We start from the raw sequence: 13,763 nt of genomic DNA, 5'->3' as shown, positions 1-13,763 counted from the left end.
TTCCATTCAACTCCTGCAAATCTCAGTGTGGCTCAGAATTGGCCTCTCAGAGCCAAACTTTAAAGGCCATTGTGGAGCTGGGCTGAGAGATTAAATAAAGAGCAGCACAGAGCAGCACTGCCTTGGGTTTGGAGTGGGTTTTACAAAGCAACAGGAGATTTCGGGGCTGGCAGAAATATGGAGTTTTGCTCATTTGAATTTCTCTTCAGATCAGGAGGATTTCCATAATTTGCTCGGGAAAATATCTTTCAAAGTCATCCTTAGGGCTTTTTTATCACTGTTTTACCTCCTAACCTAACAGATGTTTTCTAGCAGTTAACTTATGATGAGCATATGACAAGTTTTGTTAAGGTCTAGAGGGTGGAAAAAAAATAATCCGTGCTTCAGTCTTGTGGTAAAATTTTTATGGTAATTGGGTGAGAAGAGAGGAAACCTTTCTGATAAATGGAGAGTGTTTCCCTGATGGACATTGCACAAAGGGGCTGTCTCAGTGAGCTGTGGAAGGAACTGGATTCCACAGTGGCCATCCCTCCACAATATTTTCCAAAATCTCCCAAAAGAGAGAGATGGTCGCCAAAAGTAGTTTGGCCAAACAGTTGATAATATATAATTATTTTATTCCTGTTGTTATTTTTGATGGCGAGATACAAAATTCTGTGATGCAAATTTTGTGTAACCAGAGCTCTTTATGCACTCTTACCTCTGAATTTGTCCTCCTCAGGTCAGGCCATTCCTAGGGTGCTGTTCAGTGTAAAAATTGAAACAAACTCTACAAAACAAAACGCTGACCTGAGACCACAAAAAGTGTTTTTCATTCCTCTCAGTACAAGATTAGATTGAAAAGAAAACACCCTTATCTTTATTTTCGTTGTCATCATGAAGCTGTAATTTCCATTTTCATGAAAGAGGCTCATTTCTATTACAATGAAGATGTCATTAAGTAGGAGCTGCTCTCCTGAGAGCTTTTCCTGTTGGTGTGGGCAAATTCTAATCCCTGAGGACATTCCTGGGAGTGATTTTTGATTGCACAGATTTCTCCATGGAAGGGAATTGTGCACATGAAAGAAGCAGGAGACTGCAGGAATCCTTCAGACATTCCTGAATGTTCTTCTCTGCATGAACAGGACAAGCCTGGTTTAAAGAAGGCAGCTCTGGAAATGTGGGCTCAGCTCTAGAAAAGAGTTTGTTCATCCTCTATCCAAAACATGCTCACATAGTAGGAGTAATAGGAGAGGCTGGAAGGTGCTCAAGGCAAATGAAAAAAAAAATGTAAAAAAGGAGAAAACAATTTTTTTAAATGTCTCCCACCCCTTGTTGGGAGTAGTCCCACTTACTGAAGTCAGATACGAAAATTATGAGGGTTTTTGGTTTGAATTTCTTCTGTTCTGAGTCAGTAATAGGTTGGTGTAAAGTAAAAATGCCTGTCAGCTTTTCTCTGGGTCACTAAAATACATAATTCTGTAGTTTTCCATGCAGTCCAACAGAGATGAGGCTGGAGAAAGTCAGTTCTGATCTCCTGTTTCCCCTCTTGAGGTGAGGAAGGTGCACAGAGATGTGCATTTGCTTTGGTCAATTCAGCATACCCACCCCTCTTTTTATCTGCATTCCTGACTTGCTTGCATGCCTGGTGAAGCATATTCTCAGCTACCACCATTTTTTGGATGAAAAGGTCAGCTGTAAGATGTTGGCAAGCTTGGTATTACCAAAACTGGCGCTTGACAGAACAGCTGGGGGACATTTGCAGATGGCCATGGGCATTGATCCTCTAGCCAGTGCTAGGGGTAATTCCTATGGGTAATTCTGGATTTCTCCACTTGTGAAAAATTTCTTCACTTGTTCCTGCCTGTTGGCATTCCAAGGTGAAGCTGCTGGAGCAGCAGCTGCTTGTGCTGCTCCCTTGTTGGACAAACACCCTTTTCTGACCTAGAGATGGGGCAACTGAGAGGTGTTTTAAAAGCTTTTACTCCATTTTCAGTCTCATGAGAAGGGTGAGACAATACAGATGTTATAATTCACACCATCACAATCAGAAGCCAATTATTTCTTAATTACAATACATTATAAGTGTTTCTTGGCCTATCAGCTTTTTGCCACACCATGCTGTAGATGCCTTAAAGCCAATCATCTAAAACTACCCTTCATGCATCTTTCATAGTTCTATTTCTCCAAAGTACATAGTCTTATTTGCAAGGCCATCTTTTGAAAGTTTTTTCTAGCTCCATTTCTCTCTCAATGGCATTTCTAAGTCAGCATTTCTTATCTCAAAGCCTGCATACAGATGCACACTGTGTGGGCTTTCTGTCAGGCTCTGAGAACTCTCTACAAATCCATTTCCCACATTTCCCCCTCTCTCTTGAACTGAAAAAAACTCTGAGACTCTCTTGAACTCCCACACACTCTGACACTGCTGTCCTGTCTAATGGAGTCTGAGTCCTCAGCCACCTGGGGACAGTGCCACAGGTGACATCTCTCAGGCATTCCTGTGCCCATGGAGAAAACAGCAGATAATAATCAATTTCTTGGTTGATTCCATAAAACTTTCCATAAGAGGACTTTCATGGCTTTGACCTTCAGTTTTGTTTGTCTGTGAAGCACCTTTATCCTCCCACATCATTCACACAGAACTATTAAGAAGTGCTTTCAATATCACAAAGTGCTCAGAGCAGCTGTGGCTGCCCCTGGATCCCTGGAAGTGGCCAAATCCAGGCTGGATGGGATTTGGAGCAACTTGGGGTAGTGGGAGGTGTCCCTGCCCATGGAACTGAATGGATTTTAAGGTCCCTTCCCACCCAGACCATTCTGGAATCCTGGAATTCCTAATGAGATGGGACTTCTTGAACCACTACAAGTAAGGAAGGGGATGAGGAGAAAAAAAATCCAAGTGGTTTCAGAGAATTTTGGATCTCTAGAGTAAGTTTTGGTTAATGAACAACAAGCAAAGCTCTTCTGCTTATGTTGTGTGTATCAACATCCTCTCTTCAGACCCTCCCCAAATCCCACCTTGTTTGGATGATTCTCTGAAATATTGAAGCATAAAGGAAGTTTTACCCTTTTTTTTTATGGTAGAGATCAGAACCAGGGTAAAAACCTGCCAGGATAAATAACACAAGTATTGTTCTATTGATTGTGAGTGCCTTTGCTCCAGTCTGCTTTCCACTGTCCTTTAGCAATTTTCCAGGGCAGAGAACTAATTCTGCTGAGATTCCCTCACTGAAATGACAATTCCACAGCTTCCTCTGGGGACAGCCAGGAGTGTGATCAGATTTGCAATCTGTAAACTCCTATTGATTTGCTTTCTAAAAACTTCCTAAGAAATCCCACCTGGGTGTAGAATTCCTCTGAACTCCATCAGCCTCTCTAACAAGTTCTTCAAAAGAATTATTATCTTTTGAATAGGACTGCAGTAGTGTGTTCTTGAAAGAATATGAAATTAAATTACCTGAGCTGGAATGCAGTTATTAGAGGAGGTTTAGGATGAGGCATAAAAATAGATTATCTGTCTATATTTAGGATATATACATGCATTAGATAATTAAAAATCACGTACATCTTCCTGGGTTGTTTGGGGGGCTTTGTTTAATGATTGGAAAGTCAATGGGATTTTTAGGGCTTTTATTCCCATCTCAGTTCATACAGATACAGGTTGTATTGGAAAGCCATTTAACAACAAAGGAATGGGTATTGCTCCAAAAGTGCCATCATTTTTTTAGGTATTGAGTTCATATATACAAAATTTTATCTACTCCTGTGCCTTAATTCTGGCTGCAAGAGTTGGGTGTTGCACTCCACAAGCCAAGAGGGGGCTGGCTTTTCTGCAGAGAACAGCAAAGGTGGTTTTTTACTCATTCTTTTTGTACACCAGAACAGCTCACCATTAAACCCTGCAGACGTGATTACGTTATTGCTGATTCCATTCAGTAGGGATAGGGGTGAAAATGGGATTTAGGGCTAGAATTGGGCTTTGCTCCTTCTCACTGAGTGCATGAAATACAGATTTTCTAAGCCGTGAGCACCATCTCTGCCCAACCCAGAGCAGAGAGACTCAAAGGTTGCACTGGATCATCTTGGAGGTCTTTCCAAACTTATTGATTCTGGGGAGTGAAACAACAGCTGTTTTTAGGGACGTTTGGGTCTGTGGAGGTGGATTTAGTATTTTGATGTCAGAATTCAAGGGGAGGGCAGTCCTGGAGCTGTGTCCTTGTGCAGGGATTGCCTGCAGTGCCCAGGGGATAAACCCAGCCCCAAAAATGCCCCGGGGTTCCCAAAAATGCCCCGGGGTTCCCAAAAGTGCACTGGGGTTCCACTAAAACCCTGCAAGAAGGCTTTGGGAGTTGCAAGAGAGTGTGAAGATGAGCCAGGCTTGGAATATTTTGCCCTGACTTTTTTTTTGTTTAACTTAGAGGAAGAAGGATAAATTTGTATGCAAGCCTAAGTGGGAGGGACCTGGCAGCAAAGCTGAGCACATCAAATGTAAAGTTCTCAGCTCACTGAGAGATGAGGCTCAAGAACTTTGATCAGGATGTGTCAGTGGGGGCAATTTGTGACTGTGGGAGGGTGGTGGAGTCACAAGTTTGTTTCAGTGTCAGCCCTGTCCACCTGCACATGTCAAATAAGTCTGGTTTGAAACAGAAAGGGGAAGCAAAATGCTCTCATAATTCAAGTTTTCTTGAATTCTTATTATTTCTGGCTGATTCCATGGATATCCTCTGTGTCCTGGGGGATACCAAAAGGTGAGGCAGAAGAGCTCTTAAAAACTGAGGGGAAACAAATGTAGAGTTTGAAAAACTCTCAGCTTTGAGTGCTGTAGGACGTGAAGTTTTGTAGGACTCTTTGCAGCATTAAAGAATTTGGTAATTAAAGAAAAATGCCTTTGTGTCAAAAAACCCTTTTGTGCTTTTGAAGTGATGGGAAGATGCAATTCCAGAAATGCTGTGAGGAAAGCACATTTTCCTGCTTTGCTGAGAGGCCACAGGTGACTGAAATAAATATTGTGTTTCAGAGTAGAGGAGTCCTTTGCAGGAGAAATGAGTATCAGGCAGAGGGCAGAGAGCAGGGGTTATTTATTCTGCACTGAAGAGTGTGTGACACTCAGAAACGGAACAAACTCTGAACTGATGCGAGGAAGAAGCTCACGGGTGGAAATGACACAAATGGAAGAGTTTTTGATCATTGCAGCTGGGGTTGAGTGTTAGACAATACCACTGTTGGAGTTAAAAGCTGAAATTCCTGCCTGCTTACCAGCACAAGGGTAGGGAGTGTGGGAAAGCAGCAGATCCCCAAAGTGAGCAGGAATGGGGAAATTGGAGACCTGTCAGAAATGTGCTTTATTCTGATGTCAAGCAGCAGTCACAGGTGGTGCCTTATCACCATCATATTTTCTGAAAAATCCCTTCTCCAGGATTTCTCTTCCTGGGAAGCTGAGAAGCCTCAGAGAAAAATGAAAACAATAATTATCTGATTGCTTCTCCTGTGTTTTGCTGCTTTGGAATGTGGTTTGGACATTGTTTAGCAACTGGTCATTGGTTCATGGGTTTCATGTGAATTATTTTGACTTAATGACCAATCACAGTCAGGCTGTGTCAGGACTCTGGAAGGAGCAATGAGTTTTTCATTATTATCTTTTAGCCTTCTGTAAGTATCCTTTCTGTATTTTTTAGTATAGTTAGTATAGCATTCTTTAATATAATATCGATCATAAAATAATAAATTAGCCTTCTAAGAACATGGAAGCAGATTCATAATTTCCTCCCCACAGCAGGGGACCCCAAAAACACCACAGAACCTCCCGTGGAAATGTGTGTGACATTCATGGCCTTGGAGAGCTGTGGCACAATGGACCTTTTTGGGATCTGTTCACCTTGATTATCTGCGTCAAGTTATCTTTCCTTGTCCTTTTTTGTTTGGGCTTAGATGTTTATTAGTTTTTATTTATATTACAATTTTATTAACTGTGAGCTTTATAGTATGTTTTTTAGTTGACTTAAAACTGGAGTTTTCTCTTTTTTTATATAAGGTTTTTTAAGGATAAACTGACTAATTAAGAAATGACACTTTAACTACTTTTATTTTTAACTTAATAACTACTTGTGTTTTGCAATGTGGACTTTTTTATTTAATTACATAATATTACTTAAAAATATGAAGAAGAATGTGAAGAAGGATTAGTTTCTATTTTAAAACTTTTGTTATATATATTATTATATTTTAAAACTTAAAAGTAGGTAGTATCACGTAGTAAAAAACTTAATTTAAACTACATACTTATAATTTTAGTTCTATTATTTAATTACCTAATATTACTTGAGGTTATGAAGAAGAAGGTGAAGAAAAACGATTAGTTTCTGTTTTAAAACTTTCATTTTTTCATATATATTATTCTATTTTAAAACTTTGTTTTTTACTCTGTGATATTATATATTTTTATTTAAACGACAGTTATTATTTTAATTCTGTTATTTAATTACATAATATTACTTAAATTTATGAAGAAAGTTAAGAAGAAGGATTAGTTTCTATTCTAAAACTTTTGTTATATATGTTATTATATTTTAAAACCTTCAACGTTAAGTTTTTTACTATGTGATACATATTTTTATTTAAACAACATACTTATAATTTTAGTGCTATTATTTTTTTACATAGTATTACTTAAGCATATGAAGGTGAAGAAAAAGGATTAGTTTCTATTTTACAACTTTTGTTATCTATGTTATTATATTTTAAAACTTTAAACTTTGAGTTTACTATGTCATACTACATAGTTTTGTTTAAACTACATGTTTATTATTTTAGTTCTATTTTTAATTACATAATAGTACTTAAACTTGTGAAGAAGGTGAAGAAGAAGGGTTAGTTTGTGTTTTAAAACTTTTATTTTGTTCTATATATATTATTATATTTTAAAACTAAGCTTTTTACCGTGTGATATTATACACTTTTATTTAAACTACATAATTATAATTTTAGTTCTATTATTTCATTACATAATATTACTTGAACTTATGAAGAAGGCTTTGAAGAAGGATTAGTTTCTATTTTACAACTTTCGTTATGTATATTATTATATTTTAAAGCTTTAAACTTTGAGTTTATGTGATACTACATACTTTTATTTAAACTACATATTTATTATTTTAGTTCTAATATTTAATTACATAATATTACTTAGAAAGAAGGTGAAAAAAAAGGATGAGTTTCTGTTTTAAAATTTTTATTTTGTTATATCATTATATTTTAAAACTTAAGGGTTTTTTACTATGTTATGGATATTATATACTTTTACTTAAACTACCTACTTATAATTTTAGTTCTATTACTTAATTTTGGATATTTTCTCTATGCTCTTAGGTTAAATGTAGTGGTTTTTTGGGGGGGTAGTGTCTGATAGTACAGAAAGTTGAAAGTTTTCAGTAAGCAGGGTTCTAACAGGAAATGTTCTTGAATTCTTGGCTGAGGAAGAAAAGGGAAAATCCCCAGATTTGGGGCTTTATGGCTTTCCAGTGGCTGCTCTGAGGGATGCACTGATGCAATATTCCTTCAGAGGAATAATTCTGTGCCTCCTTTCCCTGGGATGGATCAGCCAAATGTATTTCCAACCTTAAGATGGAATTTGAGTGCCAAGGTGAAGGTGTTGCTTTAGTAGCAAGTACAGAGTAGTTGAAAGAGGATGAAAAGGATGAAGTTAAAAGGCATAAAAAAAAAAGAGAGAGGGATTCTGATATTATCAGTGGTGTTGCTCATTATTTGTTTGAGGTAATGTTGCATTTTTCACCCCTTTTGCTCCTTTCTGCCCTACCTTAGAGCTTCTTTCCTTCCAGGGCACTGTGCAGGTGCTGGATGCCCACAATAAAGGAGATTGTGGCTTTCAGTTCTCCCCTTTTCCCTTTTCTGCTTAAATACTTTTTGGATTTAATCTAGATTTTTATGGGAGCTGTAAACTCAGTGCTGTTTAACAAAGGTTAAATGGATAAACCAGAGATTCCGATGGAGCCACAGCTGAAGGAACATTTGAGCAGTTTGAGCATTACTTGTACCCACTATTAAATTCAGGACTCTTCAGAACCGAGCAAGGTTTTTTCATTCATCTTGTCCTGTGCTTGAAAGCTTGTGCTGAACAGCAGCCCCCAGCTATGTTATTTCATTTAAAGCTGCTCACAAATAGCCAGGTCCTGTTAGACTTTTGTACTTCTTGACTATTGAACCACACCTGGTCCTCTCTGCACGACCAGAGGTGGCAAGAAAACCTGTGTGGAAAGCATTAAAATCCCCTTTTAACACTTTAACAAATTCCTGATGCTGTCACTGTGTTTAATCAGTGACTGCATATTCTCTTGCCTCTTTGAGCCTTGGACTCTGCTCTGGGTGTTTCACACACTGAAATCCCTGCTCTGCATCCTGTATTCCACCTCTGAATTTCCCCCTGGCTTTACAGGGGTAAGAACAGACTTTATTGATCAGCCCTTGCACTTGAGGAGTTCTATTTAATGTTTTATTTAATTTTTCTAAGCTACACCTGGGGAGACTCAGTGGGTGTGTCTGGGTTTCACCACAGTCGGTCCTGCTTCAAGGGTTTGTTTACCAATAAATACATAATTCAGTATTGCTTTAATATTTTATGAAATTAGCTCAGATTCAAATGAAAAGGAACACGTAAGTTTGATTAAAACACAGTTTAGCTCACACCATGGCATGGGATGGGCATTTTTGAAAGAAGCAAATGAAATTTGGACGCAATAAATAGGAGTAAATTCCTATTTTCTAACATAACTGTTTCACTGTTTCAAATAAAATGAAATTATACACAGGATATAAAAAAACTCCTAAAGATTCTCTAAAGCCAAAAATGTTGGTATGTAAATAGAAGTTTGATAGCTAATGCCCAGGTGTTCTCATCTGTGTCACTTATCTCTTGCTGCAGAAAAACATGGCCAAAAAATTCACTTATGAACTTTCTTTGCATGTTTTTTACCAAGAAGACCTACAAATAATGGTGTCCGTGGCCATGTAGATCTGTTGTGTGTTTAATATATTAATTTTTACAGTTGAAGATGGCTTTTAAAAATGCTGATCTCAGTTCTTCCAAATGCAATAGGCAAGCCTGGTAGCTCTGTGCTAGCTTTGTTGTTCCTAAATCTAAAAGCAGCAAACATGATATGAAAAAGGATTTCAAATCTTAAATACCAGCTCTGCCAAACTCCCAAGGATTTTTGCCAACGGCTGGAAATCAGAGAATTAAAAATAGAATTGTTCATTAGGGATGAGGTGCTGTGATAAAACGTGTGGTTTGGGCTTGTTGCAAGTGTTGGAGGATGTTATTTTCCAAAGAGATTTATCATATGGAAGTTCTTAATTATGAGATCTGTGCTTTTAATTGTGCTGTAATGTTGTAACCATAAGGAGGTGGTTGTCACTTTGCCTCAAAGGCCCGGCTCCACTCGGTGACGTGGGGATTTATCTTGGTTTGCTAGGATAATAAAGTGCTATGATCTGCTCACACTGGTAAACAAGATCCAATTTCATTGCTGCTGACAAAGCCATGTGTCTTCAGAGCAAAGGAAAATTGGCCACAGGCACTGCACAAGCCACTACTGCATATTCTCCTCTGCTGGTTTGTAAATATTGTCAGCGTTGCTTCAATCTTCATTTGGGGCTTTCATTTGCTCTTCCTGTACTACAAGCACTCCTCAGTTCCTTTTGTTAGGGCTGGATGTTGCAGGGACTCTGCAGAGAGCAGTTTTAAGGAAAACCTTCAGAGCACAGGATTTGGGATGTTTCCAGCTTGTAGGATGGGTGCTGGAGTGGGACAGACTGGGAGGGGACCTGGGGATGGCTCTGCTCCCCCTCCTGCCTGAGGTGATGCCTTGAGAAGGTTGATCTAAAACAGAGACTGTTGGAGAATTTTGCTCAGAAATGGCTTGTGGAGTTTTGTTCAGACATGCCATAATCATATACAGCTGATGGAAAAGTAAAAGGCAGCTGTTAGCAGCAGTTCCCAAGCCTGTTCCTGTAAACAACAAGGTTCTCAGGCACATTTATGTGAACAGCAGAAGTTCTCAGGCTGTTTTTTAATAACAAGTAAATATCTTGTCCTTGGATAAGTTTTGGGAAAGCAAAAGTGACAAACATGGGAGTTTTGAGAACCATTCATATCAGGGTGAGAACAAAAATCTTGGTTTCAATTACAAACCACAGGTATTGAAAACAAAAGGAGGGGTTAGTGTTTAATCTGTAACCAATGATGAGCTCGGGTTTTGCAATATGTATGAACTTAATTAACACCATTACAAAATGTGCATGGTTGATCAATAAATCGGAGTTCGATGCTGATCAAAGGATGGGTCGTCTCCCTTTGCTTTCTATAAGAGGCCAGACAGAGTTAAAGAATAAAGCAGGGATTTATTAAAAGGATCTCCTCCATGGACCCACCTTGGGCAGCACAAGAGCCCAGCCAGGGCTGCACCCAAGGTGAACCAAAATGGGCACAAAATGGACACCTGGTCACGGGGTCTGTCACTGTGATCAGTTCTGCTCCATTTGCATCTTGGAGTTAATTGTCCAATTACAGCTTTAGCCCATGCAGTCCCATCCTGCTTGTTTTTATCTCTCCAGCCCACATTGTTTGTGTTCTTGGGCCTGAGATTTGGATCATTTGTCCTTGGTCCCCAGCTGGAGCAGGAATTGTTTTGTCTCCCTGCTCTGTGCAGAGAGCTCACCATCCCTTAATGTGAAGCCCAGACCCACACACTAAAGCAGCACAGAATGTGAAAAATAGAAAACCTGAGGCATGAGGGGCAGACCAGGCTCGGCAGGGCTCTAACTGGAAAAAGCAGAGTGTGGAGACTGCAGGGCCTCCCCTCCAGGGCATCCTTCCCCAGCAATGCTGCTTGGGTTCCAGCCTGGAGGGAGCTCTCCCTTTCCAGTGACATTAAAAACAAACTCTGACTCCAGCCACAGATTATTCCTGAGGCTCACAGAGTGGAGAAGTGACATTCACTTGTTAAAAATACTCTTCAAAAGCCAGCACTGAATGTTTTGTTTCCCAGGATGTTTCAGATCAGGAAATAGTTATTTGCATTGAGGGTGTATAAATATTTCTTGATGTGTCACATTTATTTCAGTGCAAACCTTTGGAATTGTTCAGTGTCTGGAAGGCTGGGACAGTATTTCAAGGCAAGGGTTCCTCAGTGGGGAATAGGAAGGAGGTGAGAACCCTGGGCAAGTGTCTTTAATGACATGCACATCATCTCTGTGCTTGCTGCAGGAGGAATTTCTATATTAAGCCTTGAGTGCATGTGTGAGGTTGTTTTAATACTGCTTCTCTAGAAGACTTGTTTGCCATTTGAGCCGCACAACGATCTGGGCAACTTGGGAACATCTCAGAGCCGTAAAACATCCTTAGGAAAGTTGTGACATGAAAGAAACAGGAAAAGCTGCACCTCTTCTCTCCTTCAAACCCTCCAGCCCATTCTCAGTTTGATGGTGATTTCTGAGGGACTGAGAGCAGCACTTGAGCAGCTGAACTTCAGCTCAGCTCATTCCCTTCCCAAGGAACTGCAAGAAAAGAACTGGAAAGGAAAAGGTTTCAAACCAACAGAGCACCCAGCATTTCAGAGTAATCAATAAAAAGGTGTTGTTGTTAGCTATTTATTATTAACAGCTCTCAATGGGTGTTTAGAAAGATTTGGTTGATGGAAGAATCCTGCATGAGCTGCTTTTTGTGAATTATTTCAACTCAGTCTCTGTTCCAGCCCCCAAATCCGTTGTAGATTTTCTTTAAAAATTACTTGCAGTGAGGCAGGAAAAATCTAGGTGGTGGTGTAAATATTCCCTAAGAGTATGAGTAACCCTAGAGGGGTAGAAAAATGGGAAATGATGTGGCAAATTAAGCTTTTAGGTTTTTTTTAAACCAGCTTTTTGCTTGAGTTTGTGCTAGGTGAAGTTCAGGACTGTACCTACCTCCATCCTTAAGGATGGACAAAGCATAAAGCACCTTCTAATTATTCCCCTCAGAGCTGCTGTAGCAAGCAAGACAAAAATTGATAGTCTTTGAGAAATCTAAGGTATTGCCCCATTCTGGCAAAAGAGAATATGGGCTGCAGTGGGAGAAGGCAAGGTTTGGAGAAATTAATTTAAAATGAGAGTATTTAGCAGGCATCTAAGTGTCTATCCTAAAAATAGTAGTGATAAAACAGTAACTGCTGTGAGATGCATTGGAAATACAATTACTGGTATAAATATCCTGTCAAGGCTCGATGTTGGAGAAGGAGGAGTATTTTATCTGAGCAATTATAAATAACACATAAAGATCTTCTGCACACTGTGCACGATTATAAGTTTAATAGATCCAGTGGCAACACATCCCTGTGGAATCAGGAGCTGAGACAACAGAATCCAACATGAAATAACTGCAGAGTAGCCTGAAAAGAACTCTGCTTCTCTTTTTGTTTGCTAATTGCTTCACTTAAGGAATAAATACCATGATTCAGAGCAGGATTTATGGCATCCAGAACCTCCCAATGCTAACCTGTGTGTTTCATGTCCCAGTGGATTTCAGGGCAAATCTCTCTGGGTTTGTGCTGGGCGCAGAATTGAATCTGCCACAATTGATGTGTCAAATGAGATGAGTCTCTTTCAGTCCTGCATAATTTGGTTCTGCTCCATGTCATGCTCAGGAGCAGCCTGGCTTTGCTCCTTCACTCATTTCTGAGCAAGAACAGCAAAACCAAACTCATAGGAAATGTTTTAATGTCCGTTAAAATGCGCTGCTCTCAGGTCCAGATCCCTGTTTGTGCATTTTGGCAGAGGCTCAGTGGGCTGGCCACTGGGAGAACTGATTTTTGGGGACCTGAGGAAACTCAGCCACCCCTGGGTTATTTTTTAGGGCAGTTCTGTGTCAATTCTTTGTCTTCTTTTTTTTTGCCTTGGTCAGAATTGAAGCACTTGAGATGATATTTTGCATTCAGACTCAGATGTTTATTAGTTCTTATCTGTGTTACAATCTCACAAACTCTGAGTTCTACAGCATTTCACTAACAAGCTATAAAATGACTCTCTCTCTACAAGGTCCTTTAAGGAAAAAACATCCAATTAAGAAATGACACCTAAATTATTTTTATTTTTAAGCCAATAACTAATCATTCAAGGTCTGCAGTGTTGACTTTTCTGTCCAATTACAAAATACCACTCAAACCCATGGAGAAGAAAGTGAAGAAGAAGGATCAGCCACTGCCCTAAAACCTCCATCTTGCTATATATATATATATTAATATTACTATATTCTAAAACTTTAAACTCTAAGTTTCCCATCCTTGATATTACACACATCTAATCAAATTCTACACCCATAATTCCAGTTTTATCATTTCATTTTGGAAGCTTTTCCACAGCCTCAGGTTAAATGCAGTGTTCTCTTAGGGGTCAGTGTTTGTCTAAAACCTTAAACTCTGAGTTTCCCACCCTGTGATATTACACACTTCTATTCAAACTCCACACCCATAATCCCAGATTATGGCAAGAATCGAATTCTGCCATTCATTCAGACAGAATTGAATTCTATTATTCCATTTTGGAAGCTTTTCCATAACCTCAGGTCAAATGCAGCGCTCTCTTGGGGGTCAGTGCCTGTCAGCACAGAAAGTCTGAAATTCTCAATATTCAAGGTTCCAACAGTTTTGTAGTTGAGCTCTGTGGTTTGCAAAGGTGCACACAGGCAGCCCCGAGAACCACAGCACAAACAAGGACATAAGCGAAGGTTTCCCAAGTGA

The 13,763-nt window shown here is 39.3% G+C and overlaps 1 protein-coding gene across 4 annotated transcripts in view; it reads left to right on the top strand.

The window, feature by feature from the left end:
- Positions 1 to 13,763, top strand: part of PCDH15 (protocadherin related 15) — a 638,977-nt gene that overhangs the window by 125,557 nt on the left and 499,657 nt on the right. The window lies entirely within an intron of this gene.

The sequence above is a fragment of the Melospiza georgiana genome, chromosome 8 (assembly GCF_028018845.1).
Source record: "Melospiza georgiana isolate bMelGeo1 chromosome 8, bMelGeo1.pri, whole genome shotgun sequence".
NCBI lineage: Eukaryota > Metazoa > Chordata > Aves > Passeriformes > Passerellidae > Melospiza > Melospiza georgiana.
This window is presented reverse-complemented; position numbering and strand designations above follow the sequence as displayed.